This window comes from Megalops cyprinoides, chromosome 14 (assembly GCF_013368585.1).
Source record: "Megalops cyprinoides isolate fMegCyp1 chromosome 14, fMegCyp1.pri, whole genome shotgun sequence".
Taxonomy (NCBI): Eukaryota; Metazoa; Chordata; class Actinopteri; order Elopiformes; family Megalopidae; genus Megalops; species Megalops cyprinoides.
In genome coordinates, this window is record NC_050596.1 from 22,447,964 (window position 1) to 22,453,784 (window position 5,821).

Sequence of the window (5,821 nt, forward strand, 5' to 3'; positions counted from 1 at the left end):
TATAAATATTTTATAGTATCCAGTCAAACACTTATCCCAAAAAAATGATGTGCCAGTGCAGAATATGGTTACTCTTTTACAGAGTCTTACTACTCATTTGTGTTGGTTTAGACAGACTTTGCAGTATCTGAAAACTCTGAAGATTTTTGATGAGTTATCATTTTTTTAAGTAATGATGTGTTTTGACTAGGTCATGGGTTTTGTACACTGGTGAATTGTATTACTGAAAGTGCTGATATAGCAAACTTCTGTTTTCAGAAAACTGCTTACATTTAAATACATCTCCATTCATTTGGTTCATTTATACATGCAACATAATGCAACATACTGTATATGTATGTCTGAACTCATTCAATTATAGGAAATAAAAAAAAACATACAAATCTATAAGCAAATTTTAATATGACAAGCATTGTACAAGTGCTTCATCTGAACTACATAATTCACTTTAATGCTGACAGTACTATGAGAGTACTAGTTTAGTCGCTGCTTGTGTGTTTTTATCATAATTTGCTATGTATTGTGGTACCGAACTTGAAAGTGAATTTGATTCTCACAGTCAGCACAAGAGGGCGACCTAGAGCCACAAAGAATAGTTCCTACAAGGCAGGATGAAGGTATGGATCAGTCAGATGAAGTAAACTGTTGAACACAACAGTAGTGATCCAGATTTTATGCCTTAAAATGTGTACCTACCATTATGGGGTAATGCAAGGGATTCAGTGTTCAATGTGTTCCCTTCTGGTTTTTTGTGACAGGCTCTCATGCTTGTTTCTCTCTCTCTGTCTCTTTTTCCCTTTTCCTCTCCTCTTACTGCAGAAGACAAAAGTCTTGATGAAGAACATGTACAGACCACCCCCCTGCCCCCCAACACTGCCTGAGACCCCAATCCTATGTCCCTCTCCCCCTCAGTGTTCCTGGCCCCACTCTGCCAGTCACTGAGGGAGCTGCTACCCCTAGACTCTCTCCCTCTCTCTCTGCCAATTCACAGACTTCTGCGCCATACGTACAAGTGTGTGAGGGGGGGAAAAGGGCACCCTTTCCTTGCTGAATGAGGCATTTTCCTGCCCAGTATTGTATTCATTTCAATTGTATCTCTCTCTCTGGTGCTCTCACTGTTTCCATTTTTACCTTACTCTTTACTCTCTGCCACTCTGTTTCTTTCTTGAAATTTTCCTCTCTCTGTCCTTCCCTCTCACTCTATCTCTCCATTGGTTATGTGTTACTGGAGGTTGAGTACTAGAGTATGTTGGTATTGTTGACAGGTCAGTACTTCTGTTCTGGCCCTGTGTGATACAGACTCATTCCGTCATTATTATCCAGCAGAGGGATCAGTGACCATGCAGTTCATGATGGAGATGTGGTGTTGTCACTCTACTAGTGTAATTTTTCTGCAGATCTCTTTCATTTGGGTGGGAGACTTTCTGATCAATGTCCAAACATGCATAAAAACATTGTGCCTCTCTCATTTGTACATTGTGTCAGATGTGGCACATAATTTGGACTGAGAGATGCTGAAGAGAGAGGCTGACAAAGTCAAGCATGGTGACACCAAATCACAAGCAGCGGTTGTGAGAGTAGCTACTCCCATTTCCAAGTTGTGTTTGCCATGTAGTTAGTTAGCTCTGCAGGCTGGGACAAGGAGAATGGGAAGGAATTCGATGGGTAGAAAGGTCTGTCCAGCACCAACACCCTCAGGAACAACATGAGTGGGGTGGGGAACCCCCTCCCCATTTAATGGCTTCTTATCACTGATTTGGAATGTAGTTTCTTATAGAACTCATTTATTTGTGCGTGTTTGTCTGTGACATTTCTCCTTTGCTGGTGGCAGTTTTACCAAAGTTCTGTTCTTGTCTGCGCTTCGCTTTTACACTGAATTTTTGACATCCATTTTTGCACATTTTTGTCAGTTGTAGTGTATTCTGAATAAAGATTCTGTGTTTTTGTATGTTTGCCTCCCAATGTATATATGTATTTTTTCTTCTGTTCAGTCTCCTTTATAGTTTTTTTAAAGCATATTTTCACCTCATTCACAAGCTCAATAATTTATGCTGGACAATAGTGGTCTATGTGTAATGTATGCTTTTAGTCAAAGAGGAAAGGTGTTACACACATATTCCACATATTAATTACCTGTTGTTTCCATCTGGAAGATTAAGCCTGTATATATTGCATTTTAAGAAGCAGCAGTATGGAAAACACTTTAATTGCTTTAATTGTTTGAACCAGAACCTAGAATCACTTGTAAATATTTTTTTTATCTACCTGGTTTTTGGTAGTGGTAGCTGTCATCCCTGAGAGTATGAAAGTCCAAATTCGTTAAATCTTGAGGTGTTTGGTGAAAGTTGCCTAAACGTGAAACTACCAGTTTCAAACATCATCAATCAATCAAAGATGTATCCTAAGGAACTGGACTTGAGATGGAGATATTATACATCAGTTTTTCCCTCGACATTTTATATAGTGTTCTTGCTCTGATGTTGTCCATAGTTGTTCACTGCAAACTGTTCTTATGCATCTGGTGAGAATATGACTTCCTGGCAGAGCAGGTGTTAGCAGTTAGCAGTGTTATATACATTGGGGGTCTCTGTATTGTGAAACGTGTGCTGCGCATACCACATACTGCAGCTCCAATTGCAAAGATGCTGAACAGCCACTCAGTCCATCTTTCAGTGACCTTGAGCAGCTTCTCTCAATGCAGTTTCTGCCTAAAAGGAATTTCACTATCATTCAGGAATCCCTCCTTTGTAGTCATTACGGCTAACAATGCATTACACCAGCTATTTACACAATGTTTCCCCTACTAACAACTTATTTTTTATTTGTCTGACTATAGTAGTCTGGATGCAAAATTCAAGGGATTATATTTTTAAGTTGGTGGTTCATGACTACTCTTGTATTGAGTCTGTAGTGGGTGAATAAGAAAACAGCAATGCTAAACTTGTATAAAAGCGTCAGCCAAAATGAGCACAATCATTTGTTTTTTGTCTTAATTGGAAGTAATTCTTCCCATGACATAATGTCTGTATTGCATCCAGTCCAAGGAGTGTTGCTGATGTCATAGGGCATATACAGCTATTTCATTGCAAAACAGGCTTTGGCCTACCTCATGTCAATGCCTTAACCTCGGACCTACAAAGCCGCTAGGTGTCTGTCTTTATATGATTCATTAAACATGCCGTCCACAATGCAGAATGCCAGGCCCGAACAATTGTCCAAGAGACCTGATGGCTTAATTCTGCTTCTCTGTTTCTCACTGCAGTGAAGCATTGCATTCTGGGTGATGTGGAGTAGGGTGAGGCGATACTCAATTTTGGCAATGGGGGGAGTGTGTCATTAATATTAATGCACTCCTCAGCTTTAAACACAATTTTAGAATTGTACCCAGAATGCACTGCACGCTGAGAGGGAACATTCACTGTGAAACAGAGAGGCTTATCTCTATCTTAAATAACTGCAGGCCAAATTGCTGCACATTTTGCATGAGATATGTTCCAATCAAAACCCTTTCCTCAGATCAAAGCAAACGAGAAAGCCTCGCATATGGCCTTGCAGGGCATTTTACTCCTCTCCTGTCGTGTTTTAAATTGCCTGTTTATTTCACTAATTGTCACTGGTGCTGTTACTCTCAGTGAAGCTGTTTCCTACATCACAGCTATTTGGGTTGTTTTACCTCTGTTTTGTCCTGTTGGATGTCACAGCTGTATTGTATACTAATGGCAAGATCATGCACAAACTATGTTTTATACACTTGTGCACATGGTTTTGTGATGCAGACCCAATTGCCTCACTTATTTGATGTCATTAATATGATGCTACATCATTTTCAGTGTGTTGATTTTTAGGGATGAGAGATAAGCCACCATATTGCTGAGTATCAAGCTATTTTAAGGTGTGTGGAATCAATGTCAAATTCAGGTTAAAGAAAGAATGGGCTCACAAATATGTACATTTATCCTCAAGGATGTGATCCTATTCTTTTTTTAACATACATTTCAATGTTTTGGGAAATGTTGTCAATTTTTGTAGCACAAACAGTACTAGTAGACATTATTCTTTTGATCTAAACACTCTGATGTTCATATACAGCCTTCACTCAGAAGGATAATCAAGAAATTGCTTTACCAGTCCAGTATACTTATTTTTATTTTTTGCTCCAATTTTTAGAAACATACATTTTTTCAGGCAGAGCCAGTTGCATCTGCATATTTTTAATGTTATTTATTAATTTCTTTCTTTGTTTTTGAGTGGCCAGGCACACACCTTTTTATATAAATATGTGAGCTTAAGGAGTTTTCTTGTGAACTTTTGACACATTCTTCGCCTGTGGACATTCTTCTCACATGTCATTGTGATGTACTTCAGCTGCTGGTGTTGGATTCTCAGTGCAGAATAACAGAGATGCCTCCCATACAGAGGCATTTGGTGTTACACTTTTTATAGTGGTACTCAATGGTCAATTCAATATGTGTTTGTTTTCATAATAAATTCCTGGTATGCCTGGTATACATTCCCAATGCCTCTGATACATAGGAATTTTGCCAGGTGGGAGAAACTCAATGTTTGAAATGTAACTTTGTGTGCCTGGTCATTTATGATTTATCCCACACAAGTGGAACACCGATGATTCCTCTATGGATTTATGAAAGTGCTAAATGTTTTCCCATTTATTGAGATCACGTCCATTTAAGCTGCGACTGAGTTTGTTATTGTATTATAGTCTAGATTCTTTCATTAGTGAAGCATCTCTACCTTAAATATCTAAAGCAGACTCTAAGGGTCAAGCTGAACATGTATTTAATAAAGCTAATTAGCCATCAACAGTTATATAATTCTCCAGCCACAGCAATTATTTTCACTCTATCAATGTACTGTCATCAAAAACACTAAAACTGTTCAAAGTCTTGTTTATCCTCTGTCTCGTGTTGACTTTATTTCTCTGTCCAGTAGTAGTGGGTTCGGGTATTCCCGTCTGTGCAAAAAAACGAAAGAAAGAAAAACAAAAAGACACTCATATGTGTGTTAAATTTGTGAAACGTGTAATTTTGTATTTCAGAGATGTCATGGTCATGCACCTGTAAAATGAGATTTTTTTTGTCATGGGAGACAAGGGGAGACCAATCAAAAACTTACCCTGAGAAGCTGAGGAGACATGGAGAAAATAGCCAAATCAGCTCAAACCAACATGCGGATGGTCTTTCAGATTCAGGCGCTGATGCGAAGTGCATGATGTAGATTTATTTTAAAATGTCCCAGATTCAGATAAATAAAGTAAAAATCAACTTCACATGCTTGTACTCCGTGTTTTTTTCTAAGTACTGAGGTATTTGCAGTTTGGGATTTTAACGTCCTCTTAAGGAATAAGTAAGTCTAAGTTGGGTATTATAATGCTTGTTACAGTTTTGTACATTTTTGTGAACCCAGATTCTTTAAAGTTATTTAAAGATGCGTTTATAACAGATTCCCCCGTTAACCGAATATTCAGCAGTCTTAACCGGTCAAGTGCAGTCGATGAAAACGGGAGAGTTGAACGCAGTAGATTCGACCTACGCTGATCACGATCAATACCTAAACTCTTCTTCAGCACAAGCTTGAACACGATTTCACGATACAAAGTGATTATTATTGGATAAAGGGGATGATTTCACGCGGTAGATGAAAACTTTTGGGAAGTGTTGTAATTTCCTCTTTTAGGCGTTCCTTCCATTCGTAAAGAAAAAAATTCTTCACCTGCCCCTCATCTCCGCCTCCGTGCCGCCTCAGCCCCGCCCTTTCCCAATCCCATGTCAACTCTCGGGAAGAAGCTTGGGTAATGGAGCGA

General features: G+C 38.8%; 1 protein-coding gene across 1 annotated transcript in view; it reads left to right on the forward strand.

The window, feature by feature from the left end:
* Positions 1-1,955, forward strand: part of LOC118788944 (kinesin heavy chain-like) — a 37,408-nt gene extending 35,453 nt beyond the window's left edge. The window contains exon 26 of the mRNA XM_036545163.1: positions 820-1,955. The gene's annotated coding sequence lies outside the window, so the exon portion shown is untranslated. The remainder of the gene's footprint in view (positions 1-819) is intronic.
* The last annotated feature ends 3,866 nt before the right edge of the window (positions 1,956-5,821 follow it).